Source organism: Lontra canadensis, unplaced genomic scaffold (genome assembly GCF_010015895.1).
Source record: "Lontra canadensis isolate GAN:19392208 unplaced genomic scaffold, GSC_riverotter_1.0 scaffold137, whole genome shotgun sequence".
NCBI lineage: Eukaryota > Metazoa > Chordata > Mammalia > Carnivora > Mustelidae > Lontra > Lontra canadensis.
Genome location: NW_022631131.1, coordinates 2,391,449 through 2,410,645, shown reverse-complemented (window position 1 = coordinate 2,410,645; position 19,197 = coordinate 2,391,449). Strand labels below are relative to the sequence as shown.

Sequence of the window (19,197 nt, the reverse complement as noted above, 5' to 3'; positions counted from 1 at the left end):
CTGCTGAGCAGAGAGCCCTTTGTGGGGCTTGATCCCAGGACCCTGAGATCATGACCTGAGCTGAAGGCAGAGGCTTAACCCACTGAGCCACCCAGGCACCCCAAAGACTTCGATTATTAAACACTGTTGACAGTTTACCAATATATTCATTTCTAAATTCAACAGTCCCAATTTGCCTTCTTTTTGCATTCATGATTCCTACTGTAGAGTCTAATTTAGACAAAAAAAGAATGAAGTTGAGCAGCAAGGAGTCTGTACCCAGACTGCATTGGTTTAAATCTTCCACTTATTATTTGTGATGTCTTGGGAAATTTACCTAAACTCTCAATGACTTATTTCCTTTATCTTTAAGTGGGACTGAAGACTTCAGTAAATATTTCATGTATTTGTGAGGATTGATTAGGATGTAAGATATTTAAAACTGTGCCTAGCACATAGTAAATGATTAATAAATATAAATTACTATTATTGGCCAAAATATACTGCAGTCAGTTCTGTATATAAAAATCAGAAGGGAGGAAGCCCAAATTGTATTTTCTTATAACGTTATCTTACTTTTTCATAAACAGAAGAATTAATGGTAAATTAAGTATATATAATGAAGAACGAAGTTTTGGTGACTAGATATGAGGAAGAATCTCAATTTTGCTTCAGCTTACATCCCTGCAGATTTGTGTGTGCACATTTTAAGAGAAGTTTGTTTATTTCCAAAGACTTTTTTTTATTGCTTTTTAAAAAAATGCACATATAATGTATTATTTGCCCCAGGGGTACAGGTCTGTGAATCATCAGGCTTACACACTTCACAGCACTCACCGTAGCACATACCCTCCCCAATGTCCATAAGCCAGCCACCCTATCATTACCCTCCATCCCCCAGCAACCCTCAGTTGGTTTTGTGAGATTAAGAGTCTTATGGTTTGTCTCCCTGCCTATCCCATCTTGTTTCATTTTTCCCTCCTTAACCCCCATGACCCCCTGCCCTGCTTCTCAAATTCCTCGTATCAGAGAGGTCATATGATAGTTGTCTTTCTCTGATTGACTTATTTCGCTCAGCATAATACCCTCTAGTTCTAACCATGTCTTTGTAAATGGAAAGATTTCATTTTCTGAGGGATATTCTCTGCTATTATTTGTTCCATTATACCTTCTGCCCCCCTCTCTCTTTCTTCTTCTTCTGAGATCCCAATTATTCTAATATTGTTTCATGTTGTGGTATCACTTATCTCTCAAATTCTCCCCTCATGATCCAGTAGTTGTTTGTCTCTCTTTTGCTCAGCTTCTTTGTTCTCCATAATTTGGTCTTCTATATCACTTATTCTCTCTTCTGCCTCATTTATTCTGCAGGGGTTTTTTTTGTACCTCATTAATAGCTTTTTTAATTTCAACTTGGTTAGATTTTAGTTCTTTTCTTTCTCCAGAAAGGGATTCTCTAATATCTTCCAAGCTTTTATTGAGCCCAGGTCGCACCTTACTAATCTACATTCTGAACTTTAGTTCTCATGTATTACTAATGTCAGTATTGATTAGGTCCCTAGCCCTCGATACTGCCTCTTGTTCATTCGTTCTTTCTTTCTTTCTTTCTTTCTGTGGTGAGTTTTTCTGCATTGTCATTTTATCCAGATAAGAATAGATGAATGAGAGAACAAAATAATGAAAAGGTAGCAATGACCCCAGAAAAATATACAGTAACCACATCAGAAGAGACCCAAAACCAGGGGGAGAAGAAAGCGAGGGGGAAAAAAAAAATATATATATATATATATATATATATATTATGTATATATGTACTAGACTGGTGAATAGAACAGAGCCACACACTTGATTTTGGGTGTATTTTGGTCTATTAGAAGAAACTGTCCCCCAAAATTTGAAAGAAAGAAAAACATATATATTACAAAAATAAGGGTGAACATGATGGAGGGATGGAATATGACTGTAAAGATGAAAATTTAAAAATATTCTAAAAAGGGAATTGATAAGATAAGAAGTTGGTTGAAAAATGAAAAAAAAAAGAGGAAAGAATGTGATCAGGCTGGAAAGTAGAACAAAGCCATTCACTAGATTTAGGGTATATTTTGATCTATTAGAAGAAATTGTATCCCAACATTTTAAAGAAAAAAAAACCTATTGGTATACAAAAAAATAAGGTTAAATACAATTGTGGGAGAGAATATGACTATAGCAATGAAAATTTTAAAAGATTTTTAAAAAGGTATTGATAAGATAAAATAGTTTTAAAATGTTAAAATAGGAAAGAGGAAAAATTAAAACAATAGAATAAGAAAAAAATAAAATTTAAAAAGTTTAACTTTGAAAGACTAAAGAATCATGGGGAAAAAACCATGATTTCTATGTGTTGCATTCCTCTAGCTCTGGAGTTCCACAGATCTCACTGATTGCCGAACTTGGCTGGATGTTCTTGCTGATCTGGGAGAGGGGCCTGTTGCCGGGATTCTCAAACGTCTTTCCTAAAGGCGGAATTGCACCGCCTCTGCCAGGGGCCAGGCTGAGTAATCTGCATGGTTTTGGTCTTGGGAGCTTTCGTTCCCTAATTGCTTTCCGTACAGCTTTGGAGGATGGGAATGAAAATGGCGGCCTCCCCATGGAGCACTGGGTGTGGTGCGTAAACAGTGAATTCTGTTATGCTGAAAAGAAATTAATTAATTAGTTAATTAATTAAAAAAAAATAAAATGGTGGCCTCTCAATATCTGGCCCAGAGGACCTGTGAGCTTGGGGCTGCACACTTCAGTGCACCCTTGGAGAAAAACAGTCAGTCCTTCCCATCTCCCTGGTCTCCAGCGGCACTCCGTGCTCACCCGGCCTGTGACCGAGCGTTTTATCACAGGCGCATGGCCCCTTTTGGAGCCTCCAAACCCAGCAGATTCCTGCCATGCCCTCCTGCGCCACTCCTCCTGGAAGAGGAAAGAGGGGGGAGTCTCCACAGATCTGCCACTTGTGGGGTCTCTGCTCAAGGAGCAGTGGTCCGACTGTGCCTCGGGTAACTGAGCTGAGAACCAAATCCTCTGCTCTGTCTCTGGAACTGGCTTCCCCGTTCCAACAGCAGGAATCTCTGCCACACTCAGACAAGGCTGGTCTCTTTGTGACCCCATGGGTCCTGAGACTACACTGTCCCCGCGAGTGTTATACCCCCCACTTAGCCTCTGGAGCGACGTCCCTCAGTGGAGCAGACTTCTAAATGTTCTGATTCTGTGCTCTGCTGCTCTACCCCTTGCTGGGAGCTGGCTGCATCCCCCATGGTTTATCTTCCTGTCGCTTAGGATTCACTTCTCCGCACATCCTACCTTCCAGAAAGTGGTTGATTTTCTGTTCCTGGAATAGCTGCTCTTCTTCTCTTCAAACTTCCGTTGAGTTTGTAGGTGTTCAGAATGTGATAACTATCTAGTTGAACTCTTGGGACCTGATGATATTTAGATCTCCTACACCTCCACCATCTTGCTCCTTCCTTCACACATAGTGTTTTATTCTACCCTCTTCCTTACTTCTCTGAAAGGAAATTGAGTGGTGACTGGAGCTTGGTTTCTGATTTGAAGGAATGGGAGGCAAGAGATTTGAAAGAGCAGTGTTCATGCTGACATAGTGCCCCATGCCCAGTGAGTGAGGGTTTAAAGTCTGGACTTGGGAGCATTGGTGTTCAGGGAGGATGCTGTCCGAGTTTCCCGCACACAGAGTCGTTCGACTGGTCTGCCTCGGTGGACGTACTTCTGCCTTTTGAAGGGCAGCTTGAAACTGGCTTGAAACCCTAGGGCACTTGAGGAATGATCTGGAAGGGGCACCTGGATAGGCCATTGTAGACAAACCCAGGGAATTCCAGAGATAAGGATGAACACCTTGCTGAGGCTGGAGTTTGCTTCTCTGTGAGCAGCATTGTGCTGGGGAGGAAAGCAGTCTCTGGGTCTTAGGAGTCACCGTGTCAGCAGGTGTGAGCCTGGCAGGGGAGTCAGATCAGATAGCTGGGAGACTGTGAGCCATGGTGTTGGGTCTTCACTCCTGATGCACAGGCCAGCTTGCTTCAGGGACAGGACTCTGCTCCCCGGCCAGCCCTCCTACTGCAGATGGGATAAGAAACTTGTTTCCTGTTGGTTCTCCAGCCCTCGTCTCAGCGGGGCACTTGGTGGGAAGCAGCCCACAGGCAGCATTCTGGATTCTTATCCAGTGTGCCCCTTGCTTCCCGAGATGAGGCCCCACAGGTGTCCTCTGCTTGGCGTCTGTGAATTCAGCCAGCAGAAGCTCTTCTTCCAGAGCCACCCCTGAGAAATCCTCTACTGTCCTGTGCTGTGTGCAAGAAGCCAGTTTTCGTGGAACTGAAATCTCAACTCCTGCCATTAGGTTCCAAGGCCACATGGCACACAAGTCTCCTTGAAGCTCTTGTTCCACATGGGGCCTGACGTGTGAGACTGAGACCAACCCTGGGCAGCCTGCTGCTGCTGCTGCAGGTTTCCTCCTGAGAACTGTGTGGCAAAGCTGGTTTGTGATGATGTCCCAGGAAAGAGGGAGATGTGCACCATTCTGTCCCAGGACAGGTGGATGGCGGACATCAGTCACAGGTGGCTGGTGCAGGGAGGAGAGATGTCTGTTGCCCAAGACCTTGATCAGAGGGAGATTTGGACCCTGGGATGCTTCTCTGCTCAGCTTTCTCAGGTGAGCACATCAGGCAAGGGGAGTATGTGTGTGTGCTCACCTGGAATCGAGCAAGGTGTCTGGTTTCAGGTTTCATGTGCAAGTGGATTCCTCTTATGGCTCATTTTTCCTGATGGACTTCAGGGTTCTGGAGGGGGACCCATTGTCTGGGGCATCCTGGCTGTGCAAGATCTCTAGTCACCTTTTCCCCCAGGGCTCTGGACTAGGAAATCGGAGGGAGTCAGGGGTGAAACCATTTGAGTAGGGCTCCGTTTCCCCCTTGCAAAGATGGGCTGGTGACTGTGATAACTGCTCTGGAAATAGAAAGCAGGAGACAGGGATGAGGTGCTGAAGGGGAGGTGGTGGTGGTGCTTGTTATTCACAGAGGGGCCAGGTGGGACTTGACTAGGATGGTGATACTTGAGTCAAGTTCGAAAGAAGGTGAGTGATATCACACCAAGAGACTTATAAATGGAAGGGAAAGCATATGCAAAGGCCCTGGGGCAAGAGCATACCAGGTATGTCCAGGAGCAGCAAGCCCTGTGGCCACAGGAGACAGTTTAGGACATGACCTCAAGGAAGTGACAGTAGGGTGATAGAAAACTATTGCAGGATTGTGACCCCATCCAACCCTGTTTCACTGGGCTATCCTGGCAACAGTGTTGAGAACAGATGACACAGGGTTCAAGATGGGCAAGAGAGGTCAATGATGAAGCTTTTCCAGGAACTCAGGCAAAAGATGGGCTCCAGTGGACCAGACAGTTGGCCTTGGAAGGAGGGCTTAGTGCTATTCTGGGTACCTATTGAAGATGGAGCTCACAAGTTTTGCCAGCAGCTTCGGTATTGGGAATGGGAAAAAGGAGGAATTGAAGTAACTCCCAGCTCTTGTAGGTTGTTCCAAGTGAGTCAAAGGAGGTTTCTGTGGGTAGGAGGTAGATCATGTTCCACCTGCTGAGGAAGGTGCCTTTCACAGTGGATCTGCTGAGAACTCTGAACTTCTACCTTCTCAGCAACTTTCAAATACAAGTCTTCCCCAATTTTCTCTAAGTTCATGGTAAGACACTTGGCTTTTTGGAAAGATCTATGTTATTACCCAGCTCTAGTAGCAGAAAGAAACCTGAAGAGGATTTCTGTCTTATGAAAAAAGTCAAAAAGTTGGCATCGCATTCAGCATCTGTTTTTGGGGAACCCTACAGAGGCGGCATGCACCCCAACCAGCTCCTTCCCAGGCACTGCTCTCCACATCCAGCCACCAGTGCTTTGAATTGTCTGTGAGCATCTGCTGTACTATATCTCCATTTATTTTGGGCATCCGTTAGAATGTTGTGTCCTGAGGCCTAAGGAGCACCAAAGAGAAGGAGCTTTTGGTGTCTGAGCATGCTCACTCACTTTTCTGTAGAAATGAATGGTCATTCCTTTTTCCATTTATGCCACTTCTGCTGTGAAAGATTTCCTAGGAGCACTGTACTTTCAAGTAGCAGGGGAGCCTGAACCCCATTCTGCAGGGTTAGCTTTCGTCTCCATGTTGCACAGAACATTCCATGACTTGCGGATTTTATCACTCAAACGTGGCACCTTTAACTAGTTTCACCTGTTTCCTCCCACCATCCCCGAATCTGGCAACAACCCATCTGTTCTCATTATGTATGCGTTCAGTACTTTTTTCCATGTGGAATGTCCCTGAGAACCTCTGGTATGTGTCTTTCTGTATTTGAGTCACTTAGCATAATGCTCCTAAGGTCGATGTTTCCACGTCCAGTTATTGTGAACAATGCAGCCATGAACATGGGAGTGCATCTCTCTTTTGGAGGGAGTGTTTTTGTGTTTGCCAAAGAAATACTCAGTAGAGCAATAACCGGGTCATGTGGTAGTTGTATAATTTTTTTCCTGGAATCTCTGTAGCGTTTGTCACAGTGATTGCACCAATTTCCATTCCTAAAACAGTGCACAGGGTCCCCTTATCTACACGCCCTTGACCACACCTAGTGTCTATCTCTGGGACGATTGCCATTCCCACAGTTGTGAAGAGATAGCTGATTGTGGTTTTGACTTATGTTTCCCTGATGAAAATTAGTGATGTTCAACAACTTTTTCTGTGTCTGTTGGACACCTGTATGCCATCTTTGGAAAGTGTCTATTTACCTACTCTCCCCAGTTCTTATTCAGTTTTTGTTTGGATTTGAAGGAGTGTTTTGTGTATTTTGGATACTAGCCTCTTCTCACACATAGGATGTGCAGATATTTTTTCTCATTGGGGAGGTTTCCTTTTAAGGGTTTGATGGTTTCTTTTGTCATGCAGAAATTTCAGTTTGATCTTTCCACTTGTTTATTTTTGCTTTTGTTGCCTATGCTTTTGGTGTCTGATGTAAAAGACTCTTCACCAAACCAAGATCCAGAAACTTACTACCTGTGTTTTCTTCTTGGAGGTTTATGGATTCAGTTCTTATGTTCAAGTCATTCATCCATTCATAATTTGTGTGTGCGGTGTAAGAAAGAGACCAGTCACATTCTTCTGCATTTAGTGTCCAGTTTCCCCAGTACCTTTCACAGAAGAGACAGTGCATCCCCATTGTGTATGTTCTGCTGTTGTGTCATAAGTTAACACCATACATGTGTGGGTTAGTTTCTGAATTTGTTTTCTTTCTTTCTTTCTTTTTTTCTTTCTCTCTTTCTTTCTTTCTATCTTCTTTCTTTCTCTTCTTTCCTTCCTTCCGTCCTTCCTTCCTTCTCTCTGGTCTTACAGTTTATTTGTTGGGAAAATATTTTTCCTGTCAGAATATATGCACTGTGGACTTCATTGGCGATGTCTTCATACTCTTTGTTAGGACTTTTCTCTGACGACAGTGTTTTTTGTTTATTTCTTTGTTTAAAGATTTATTTATTTATTTATTTGACAGACAGAGATCACAAGTAGGCAGAGAGGCAGGCAAAGAGAGAGAGGGAGAAGCGGGCTCCCCGCTGAGCAGAGATCCCGATGTGGGGCTTTATCCCAGGACCCTGGGATCATGACCTGAGCTGAAGACAGAAGCTTTAACCCACTGAGCCACCCAAGCACCCCTGACAACTGTGTTTTTGTAAATGAGCAGCTAGATCTATAGCTTTCAACAGGTTGAACATTGGGGCAGAACTACTTAAGTAGTATTCTATTCTTTGATCAGACACCAGATTGTGTCTGATTGTCTTCTTTTGTGATGTTCTCAGTTGTGATGATGGCTATCTATATTTCCTTTTTGTGGTAGGTTTATTAAAGTGAATTTAATTTTTCCTGAAAGTGTGGATTCTAAATAATCCCTCTTTTATAATATATATTTATCTAAAACAGCATTTTTTGATGGCTTTATTGAGGGATAACAGACATAAGATAACCCCCACATATTCATATTTAAAGTGCACAATTTGTTAAGTTTTGACACATGGGTGTATACATGTAGTTACTTGCAATCCATTGATCTTTCTTGGTAGAGTCTCTATTCAAATCTTCTGCTAATTTTCTGCTGGGTGTAAGACAGCATGTTTAAAAAATGCATTTATTGGAAGTGAACATTGGAACAGGACATCAATATTATTAATTCCCATTCAGAGTTAATAATTCTATCAGAGCTAAGTTGAAATATACCTTTAATATGGGAATGAATAAACTTTGCCAAAAGTACTATGATTATTAGTTTCTGAGCTTTCTGTTGTGTTCCGTTGACCTGTGAGTCTGCTTTTATGCCAGTCCCATACTGTTTTGATGGCAACAGCTTTGTAATTGGGCTTGAAATTGGAGTGTGGTGACTCCAGGTCACTTGGTAGCTTGTTTGCTTGCTTGCCTGTTTGCTCATCTTTTTGTTTGTTTGTTTTCTTTCTATCGGTGAGATTATTTATTTATTTTTACTAAGTTTACATTTTATTCTAAATGTTTTTCTTTCACTTTTTTATAATGATCATATAATGTGTTATTTGTTTCAGGGGTACCAGCTTGAGATCCTTCCATTTTACAAGGCACACAGTGGAATCGAGCCTTGCATCGGGCTCCCTGTTGAGAGGGAAGCCTGCTTCTCCCTCTCCCACTCCCCTTGCTTGTGTTCCCTCTCTCACGGTCTCTCTCTCTGTCAGATAAATACATAAAATCTTTTTTAAAAATAGCATATAAAGTAGGTGAAGGGTATAGGGGATTCTTCTGTACTACTCTGTGCTTCCTTTGCAACTTTTTATAAATCTAATTATAAATGTATTTGAAAATAAGATATTTTTAAAAGTTTAAAAAAGTTAATTTAAATACTCAGTTAAAAGGTAGAGGTTGTCAGTTTGACTAAAAAGCAACTGAATGAAACAAAAATACTGTATACTCATTGTCTTTTTGCTTTGAATATTGCTCCAGACAAAGCAGAAGCCTGAATGATAATTCACACAATTGGATTTTTCTTCCTTTTTTTTTTTTTTTAAAGATTTTATTTATTTATTTGACAGAGAGAGATCACAAGTAGGCAGAGAGACAGGCAGAGAGAGAGAGAGAGGAGGAAGCAGGCTCCCTGCGGAGCAGAGAGCCCGATGCAGGGCTCGATCCCAGGCTCCCCAACTATTGGATTTTTCTGCTTCAATTGTTAAGAATTCTTTCAGGAGCACCTGGGTGGCTCAGTGGATTAAAGCCTCATGATCTCAGGGTCTCACAATGGGCTCTCTGCTCAGCAGGGAGCCTGCTTCTTTCTCTGTCTGTGCCTGCCTCTCTGCCTATTTGTGATCTCTCTCTGTCAAATAAATAAAAAAAATCTTTTTTAAAAAAAGAAAAAAAAAGAAATTATTATCATACAAAGATCTCAGTCTAGGGGCACCTGGGTGGCTCAGTCAATAAGGGTCTGCCTTTAGCTCAGGTCATGATCCCAGAGTCCTGAGATTGAGCCCCGCACCAGGTTCCCTGCTCCTCAGGAGGCCTGTTTCTCCCTCTCCCACTCCCCCTGCTTGTGTTCCCTCTCTTGCTGTGTCTCTCTCTGTCAAATAAATAAATAAAACCTAAATAACGGGGCACCTGGGTGGCTCAGTGGGTTAAAGCCTCTGCCTTCTGCTCAGGTCATGATCTCAGGGTCCTGAGATCGAGCCCCGCCTCAGGGTCTCTGCTCAGCAGGAAGCCTGCTTCCTCCTCTCTCTGCCTGCCTCTCTGCCTACTTGTGGTCTCTCTCTGTCAAATAAATAAATAAAATTTAAAAAAAAAAAGAGCTAAAGTTAGCTTTGTTAAAAAAAATCTAAATAACAACAACAACAACACAACAAAAGGGATCTGGGTCTAGTAATCAATTGAAAAAAATTTTAATTCTAGTATAGTTAACGCACAGTGTTATATTAGTTTCAGGTGTACAATGGAGTGATTTAACAACTCTATATAAGGTGCTCATTATGACAAATGTACTCTTTTTTTTTTTTAAGATTTTATTTATTTATTTGACAGAGAAAGATCACAAGTAGACAGAGAGAGAGAGAGAAGCAGGCTCCCCGCTGAGCAGAGAGCCCAATGCGGGACTCCATCCCAAGACCCTGAGATCATGACCCGAGCTGAAGGCAGCGGCTTAACCCACTGAGCCACCCAGGCGCCCCGACAAATGTACTCTTAATCCCTCTCACCTGTTTCACCCATTCCCCCCACCCTCCATCTCCCCTCTGGTAACCACCAGTTTGTTCTCTACAGTTAAGAGTCTTTTTGGTTTTTCTCTTTTTTTCTTTGTTTTTTTTCTTAAGTTCCACACAGGTGTGACATAGGTATTTATCTTTCTCTGACTTACTTATCATTCTAGGAATAAAATTTAACATATATAGTAACAACACGGATAAAATTTTGAAACAATTGAGCGATGTATCATATTCTGCTAATTATAAATGTACTCTAACATCTCTGAAATCAAGATACATCTTCTAATTTAATTGGTCTTGTTTTCTTTTTTAGTGGTAAATAAAATAATAGTGCAATATTATTTTCTTAAGTTTGATGAAATATAATAAAAGAAGACTTTAATAAGTGGCCAAACATCCCATGTTCGATTCTAAGAAAATTCACTCTTGTAAAATGACAGTTCTTCCCCCAAATCATTTATCAATTTCATGTAGTTACTGTCAAAATAATCTCAATTGGTCCTCTTTTCAGTGGAACAAAATGATTCCAACATCTTTCTAGAAGAGAAATGCCATGATAATACCATTTGGGGAAAGTGTATTCTGGTATATGTTTTGAATTACAATTTGGCAATGTTCACCTGAATTTACAACCAATTGTTACTACTTGGAATTTATCTTTGAGGAACACCTCAAGACATTTTTAGAAAAATGTATATTGTAGCATTGTTTAAAATAGAAAAAATTATGGGGCAGCTGGGTGGCTCTGTAGGTTGACTGATCGAGTTCCACATTGGGCTCCTTGCTCAGTGGGGAGTCTGCTTCTCCCTCTGACCATAACCCCCCTCATGCTCTCTCTCTCTGTGTCTCTCAAATAAATAAACAAAATCTTTTAAAAATTTGAAAAAAATATTGAAATAGAAAAAATTAGATATATAATATATAAAATATATAAAATTCCATCAAACAAAGGACTGGTTAAAAAAGTGGTAGCAGGGGTGTTTGCAAAGTTCTATTTTTTTTTTTTAACCTAGGTAGTAGTTACACTGCATAAGAATTATTTTTTAAAGTTTTATTTATTTAAGCAACCTCTACACCCAGTGTGGGGCTCAAACTCACAACCCTGAGATCAAGAGTCACACGCTCCCCCAACTGAGCCAACCAGGTGCTCCTCACTGATTAGTTATTTATTAAGTTATAGTTTTGTTCTATGTACTTTCTGTATGTATAATATATTTTACATTGAGGGCACCTAGCTCAGTGGGTTGGGCCTCTGCCTTCGGCTCAGGTTGTGATCTCGGGGTCCTGGGATCAAGTCCCGTGTCGGGCTCTCTGCACAGCAGGGAGCCTGCTTCTTCCTCTCTCTCTGCCTGTCTCTCTGCCTACTTGTGATTTTTCTTTCTGTGTGTCAAATAACTAAATAAAATCTTTAAAATATATATATGTATATATTTCACAATGAAAGTAACTAAAATTTCATAGTATTAGGAATACTATGAAATACTATATAATCAATAAAAGAATTGGGTAAATCTATGAATAAGGTTGTGACGAGATGTACTTACATATCACTCAGATTCAGCCTTGTGCTTTCATGTATTTGTAGTACATACATTTTCACCACTGAATAATATTTCACTATGTGAATATACTATAATAGATTTATTGTTGTGACAACATAATTTGGTTGTTTCCTGTTTGGGGCAATTACAAATAATAATCTATAAGCAGTCACAGGGATCTCTCCAATTATATATTATATATACATATATATACATACATACATATATACATATATATATAATATATACATCATCTGATGCACATGTACACATTTTGCTCTTGAATCTAGTTTCTAGTTTCTAGAAACTAGAAAGAATTACTAACTGGCAGAGTATGCAAATGACCAACTATACAAGGTAGTGCCAAATTTGTTTTCCAAAGGGAGTAAGCCCATTGATTTCATAGCAGCAATGTACAGAAGATTATGTTGCTCACAACCTCTCCAACATCTGATATTTCAATTAAATGGTGTAAGATGATATCTACTTGTGGTTTTGATGTGCATTTTGCTCACTGTTGATGGATTGAACAGCTATTCATAATTTTATTGGACATATGTGTTTCCTTTTCTGAGCAATATACCTTTCTAACTATTGTTCGTTTGTCTACTGGGTGGTTTGTCCTTTTAAAAAATTGTGTAAGTTCTTTATATATTCTTTTTTTTTTAAGATTTTATTTATTTGACAGAGATCACAAGTAGGCAGAGAGGCAGGTAGAGAGAGAGGGGGGAAGCAGACTCCCCACGGAGCAGAGAGCGCAATGCGGGGCTCGATCCCAGGACCCTGAGATCACGACCTGGGCCGAAGGCAGAGGTTTTAACCCACTGAGCCACCCAGGCACCCCAGTTCTTTATATATTCTTGATACCAGTCTTTTGTCGGTTAGATGGATTTGCAATCTTCTTCTAGTTGAATCTTTTCACTCTCTTTAAGGCATCTTTTGAGGAACAGAAGTTCTTGGCTTTAATGTAGTGAAACTTAACAATCTTTTCACTTAACATTAATACTTTTACATCTAGTTTAGGAAATCCTTTCCTACCTCAATGACACAAAATTATTCACGGACATCTGCTTCTAAAAGTTCAAAAGACTTGTTCCTGACACTGAAGTCTTAAACCTCCTGGAATTGATTTATAAAAATAGCATATTTATATAATATAAATAGAATTCCAGTTTTATTATTTTTTGCATACGAATGAACAACCAATATATTCCATAGCAACCAGAGATGAATTACCTGGAAAGTAACATTTTTGTTGTTCTCTCAGACATTCAGAATTCTTATGAGCACACACAGTCCTGCTAGGGGGTGTGGTGGATGACAAACTCAGTGCAAGAACCATCTCAGAAAATCTGAAAAGATCTTAGGAAACAAGAAGCGAGAGTTCAGTATGCAAAAAGGCAGAGGCCAACCTATACCCAAGCTGTGTTGCAAGGCCTTTCACTTCATCTTGGAACTCAAAGCTTTGGCCCACAGATCCTTGTGTCTACATCCTAAGTCAGCTTAGGAAAGCCTACCGAGGGCTCCTGGGTGGCTCAGTCGTTAAGCATCTGCCTTCAGCTCAGGTCATGATCCCAGGGCACTCAGATTCAGCCCCGCATCTGGCTCCCTGCTCAGCGGTAAACCTGCTTCTCCCTCTCCCACTCCCCCTGCTTGTGTTCCCTCTCTCGCTGTGTCTCTCTCTGTCAAATAAATAAATAAAATCTTTAAAAAAGAAAAAAAAAAAGAAAAGCCTACTGATATCTTGGGGGAGTTGGGAAGGTATTAGTATGGATCAATAGTTTTCAATTTTAATTTTAATTGTATTCTATTGAAATAAGCTGTACATTTTTAAAGTTTTCTTCATTTATTTGACAGAGAGATCACAAGTAGGCAGAGAGGCAGTCAGGGAGAGAGAGGGAAGCTGGCTCCCCACTGAGCAGGGAGCCCAATGCGGGGCTCGATCCCAGGACCCTGAGATCATGACCTGAGCCGAAGGCAGAGGCTCAACCCACTGAGACACCCAGGTGCCCCATGTTTTTAGAACGTTTATATTTTAAAATATAAAGATTAGAAGGTATAAAGGTCAATAAATACAGATTTTTGAGAAGACTCTGAAATGGACTTAGTTTATCTGGACTTCTGAAAAAGTTCCCATTTATTTATTTTGTCTAATTTCATCTTGGGCTTTCGTTTTCCAAGAGGAATGCACATCACCAACACTTACTCTGGTTTACACTCTGGTTTACACCACTACTCTGGTTACACTTTTATACTTACTCTGGTCACAGTAAGCATCACATGTTGGTTCTGAAAAGGAAAAGCCAGAAAGGAGGGGGCCAGCCACAGACTGGTCATATTTGGGTTCAGAATGGAAGTGGGGCAATGAGAAAGGGAGAATGTTTAATCAGGGGAACAAGAAGGGAAAGGCAGGGGAAAGTGGCAGTAAGTTAAAGAGGACACATATGTGCACGCGAAAAGGAATTTCCTACATAATTAAATGAATTCATATTCAGAAAGGAAAAGAAGAGACCTGAACATGAACGCAAGAAAAGGTATGAAAATAAAAATTACTAGGTCAGACAGCCTCATGCACCAACCTCTAGTCGGTCTACTAGCCCAGGGCATCAACTTTTTGTTGAAAGCCATGTATTCAAGATGGGCGGAAGGAACGGAGGGCAGTGACCTACCAACTGTACATACTGGAAAGAACAAATCAGGCATCTGCAATTCAGAGAGTGCTTCTCTTTCCCTAGATTCTAAAATAATACCCCCCTGCCTGCCTCCCCATCTCTCGTCCCTGCCCCGGCGAACATTGCAATCATTGTGGATTCTGCTCCCTGACCTGGGTGAGTTTCCATCATCCAAACTATCCATTCCTTTGCTACCAGCTCTTTCACACAATTGTCCTTCACCTGTCAGGAGCTTGGCACTTTGGCAAACACTGCACAGCAAATTCGTTCCACCTTGACCGCACAGACATATCCATGGAGGGCCCCTTGATCGTGCACTTCAAGGAATTTGACAGAGTATTTTATCTCATGCCTCTGTGTGCAGAAATGATGGACAGGTAGCTTCCTAATATAGTAACCAATAGAATTACTCAAGGTGACAAGATCTATTTCCTCCTTTTCACATCCAATGACTTAATTAGTTTCATCATGCACACCAAAAAATATATACCCTCCTTCAGTATTTGCAAGTGCAGAAACATAACTGGGGAGACTCTCGTTAAAGCACCGGGACACGTGGCGCCTGGGTGGGTCAGTGGGTTAAAGCCTCTGTCTTTGGCTCAGGTCTTGATCCCAGGATCCTGGGATCGAGCCCCGCATAGGGCTCTCTGCTCAGCAGGGAGCCTTCTTCCTCCTCTCTCTCTGCCTGCCTCTCTGCCTGCTTGTGATCTCTGTCTGTCAAATAAATAAATAAATAATCTTAAAAAAAAAAAAGCACCGGGACACGTCTGTTGAGAACAATGTAAATTCAACATGGAGGGACTTTGTAAAATTGAGCTTTTCTAGGAACTGAAGGTGAGTTCTAGCAAATAAAGCAGCAGCTGAGGTCCTTATGTTACCATCATTTTGTACACCAACCCGAACTTTCTGTGGACTTAACAATTTGGAATCATGAGTATTCACAAAAGTCTGAGTTCTCCCTTCGAGGAATGCCAGTGCTTCCTGAGAATTCATGACATCAGCTGATGCTCTGTATCTATGGTACAAATTGGAGGACAAGGTTGCCGGTCATACACCAGAGACCTCAGCATTCCGTGACTTCACAAAAGCCAGAAAGAGGTCTCCTTGCTGCATCTCATCTAAAGAGCCTTTAAAAATGGAAGGCATTTTCGTCCTACTCCATGAATTTCATAATTGTAGTTTTTTTAAAAGATTTTATTTATTTATTTGACAGACAGAGATCACAAGTAGGCAGAGAGGCAGGCAGAGAAAGAGGAGGAAGCAGGCTCCCCGCTGAGCAGAGAGCCTGATGCGGGGCTTGATCCCAGGACCCTGGGATCACGACCTGAGCTGAAGGCAGAGGCTTTAACCCACTGAGCCACCCAGGTGCCCCCATAATTGTAGTTTTTGTTCTCAATCTCAGCCTTGACCACTCCACCACCAGCATTAAGCAGAGCACATATTGCATTCATGATGATTTTATTCTGTCTCTTTTGCTATTGAGGATTCATTTCTTTCCTTTGCTAATTCCCAAGGATGATTTTTCCTGCATTTAAGACACATTCAGCAAAGTTTGTTTCCAAATCCACCTTGGCACTCATCTTCTCAGCATTTGTCCTAGTTCTGCCCTGAAAGGTTCTCCTAAAATAACAAGAAGATAGGATCATTAGAATGGGACAAGAATAGGAGAAGTGGGAAAACTGACAGCTTGAGGCCACTTTTCTCAAGTTGGTCACTTCCTTTATGCCTAGAGTTTGAAGCCAGGCTCATGCATGAAATAAGTGTGGAGGATGGGAGGAGGAGCTAAGTCTGCTGGAAGCCCACTACCACCAGAGATATGATCAAGAGCCTATTTTTGTGTTGTGATTTTAGGAACCATTTGTGCCAAGATCTCTGAAAGGCAGCGTCTCCCAGATCACCTGCAGAAAACAAGAAATTATAGATACCTGAAAACTGGAGCTGGAATGCAAATGGAAAGTTTTCACTGTCAGAGGTGTCTCTGGGGTGTGCTGATGTTTATTGTTTTTCTTGGTGCTCCTTCTCCCCCCACTGAGACCTGGGAAATTCTTGGATTATTTTATAGCCCAATTTAAAGAAGGAGCAAATTGGATTGAGTTGGTAATTTGTCATTGTTGCTACGGAACAGACCCTTTAGCTTTCCCTGGTCCAACCAGTACTCATCTCTTGAAAAAATATATCTAAATTAAATATAAGTGTATATATATATATAATTTGTTTGATACTAACAGACAAATAATTGACTATTTGGATCAACCAAACTGGCAGGTAGAGTCACCTGTCAACAAGGAGCCTCAGATGAGGTCAAGTTGAGTGACAGTGGGCAGACACACCACAGGACAGAAGGGCAAGGGAGCAAAGCACATCTCCAAACTGCCAATCTTTGATTCACCTGTGGCAACTGAGGAAAGATAAGGAGCAACTAGACCACTTCACACATCATTACACAATCCTCTATCAAGGGATACCTCACTGTGAACCAAGCTCTCACGCTATCTCACACTCCCCCCAACTTCCTTCTTCAAAAGCTAGATGCAGGGAACAAAAGATGCAACCCAAGAGAGACGCAAACACAAGGCCCTGGACAAGTGTGAAGGGAGACCCCAGAGTGACAGCTGCGGGGCAGGCCTGGAGGATCACCAACCAGAATGGGAGCAAGATGGCAGCAGCTGTCAGTGGGTGGCAGGTGAGACCATACAACTGGCAGACAACTTAAGAGTTAGTCAGTTGAAGAGGTAGAGAGTCTGGGAGTGGAGGAGTAATAGGGACTTAGGAAAATATGAAAACGCAAAGATAAGACAATAGCTCTAAGTTTGAAATGAAAAAGCACAGAAAAGAAAACATAACCATAAGCCATGATATAGCATAGCTGTAAACAAAATATAGTCACAATAATATCAACTCTGAATATTGTTCTGATTGGAAATGATGATATCATCATACTGGCAGGATGTGGGGAGGGGTAGTGGAAGTGTGGTAGTGCAGTGTGAAAGGGCAGTGACGTGTGGGGGAGTGAGATCATCAGCTCTAGAAATAATACCCAAATGGGGGCAGGGGAGGTATGTGAGCATGAGCATGTTGTTTAGAAATATATTTAAAATTGCTGAAAGAAAAAGCCCAAGAGGCAAGAGGTTGCCTAGAGAGCAGAAGGAGGCAGAGTAAAGGGTCACTGATTTTCTCACCATGTCTTATGAAACTATGACTTTCAAAACTGCATATAGGAGACTTTCATTCCCAGACAGAACAGAGTAACAGGGACCAGGTTACTTTCCTGTCTAAAACAACAAAAACATTTTAAAAGAAATAATGACTGGAAATTTTCCAAATTCGATGTAACTTCTGAAAAATTAAGATCAAGATCCAAGATATTCTACAAGCTCCAAGTACTAGAAATACACAGAAAACTACACCAAAATTGCATCATAATTTAGTTGATCAAAGCCAATGCTAAAGAAAAAATCTTCAAAGCAACGAGAGGAAAAAGATACATTACACACAGAAGAACGAAGGATGACATTAGAATTTTTTGTCAGAAACAAAGCAAGAAGATAATGGATCAACATCTTTAAACCAAGCAAAGAAGGAAAGAAAACTATGAACCTAGAGTTCTATACCCAGGTATAATATCTTTCAGTTAACAACAAAAAGACCATCCAATTTTTTAAGTGGACAAAGGACTTGAATAGATATTTCTCCAAACAAGAGGTACAAAGGCCAATAAGCATAGAAAACGGTGTTCAATATTATCAGTCATTAGGGAAATGAAAACCACACCACAATGAGATACCACCTCACACCTATTAGGATGGTGATGATGATGATGATGATGACAACAATGGTGATGGTGGTGGTGGTGATAAAAGGAAAATAACATGTGTCAGTGAGGATTTGGAGAAAATGGGATAAGTATACACTGCTGGTGGGAATGTAAAATGAGGCAGCCGTTGTGGAAAGTAGTTTGGAGAGTCTTCAAAAAGTTAAACATAGAATTACCAGGTACCCCTAATTTTTAAATGTATTTTCAGATATCTAAGGTACATGGAAAGTACAAAAATGATGATTCAGGGGCGCCTGGGTGGCCCAGTGGGTTAAGCCTCTGCCTTCAGCTCAGGTCATGATCTCAGGGTCCTGGAATCGAGCCCCGCATCAGGCTCTCTGCTCAGCGGGGAGCCTGCTTCCTCCTCTCTCTGCCTGCCTCTCTGCCTACTTGTGATCTCTGTCAAATAATAAATAAAATCTTTAAAAAATAATAATGATACATTGAACACCCACCAGCCAGCTAAATGACAAAACTTTAGCAATACTTTTGCGTACCTCCCACCGCTCTCATTCCCTCATCCCACCTGTCCCCTCCTCACCTAATAACCAATACAGTTTTTACATTCTAAGTTACAACCTCATAAAATTCTGTATACTTTTATGATGCGTAGATGTCACTCGTACATGAGTTTTACACATTTCCATACACAGCCATATGTGAAAGGGTTCGTAGACAAAAGGACGAGACTGATACAAAGCAAAAGTTAAGCAGCGCTTTATTTCGCGCCAAGCATGGAGAATCAAACTGACCGGCCAGGGCCGTCTCTTGCAAAGAGGCGACCCCTCCCAGCCTCACAGACTAACTTTTATAGAGTAAAGGCCATGTGGTTGAGCCTGACCACACACAGGTGGCCAATTGAATTACAATTCACCCTATAGTAGTTATTTGAACTAGCCTATCACTCTGGTCAGAATTGGCACC

General features: G+C 41.4%; 1 pseudogene; it reads right to left on the bottom strand.

Moving 5' to 3' along the window:
- Window positions 1-4,347: 4,347 nt before the first annotated feature.
- Window positions 4,348-16,039, bottom strand: LOC116858488 (annotated as a pseudogene).
- Between the last annotated feature and the right edge of the window lie 3,158 nt (window positions 16,040-19,197).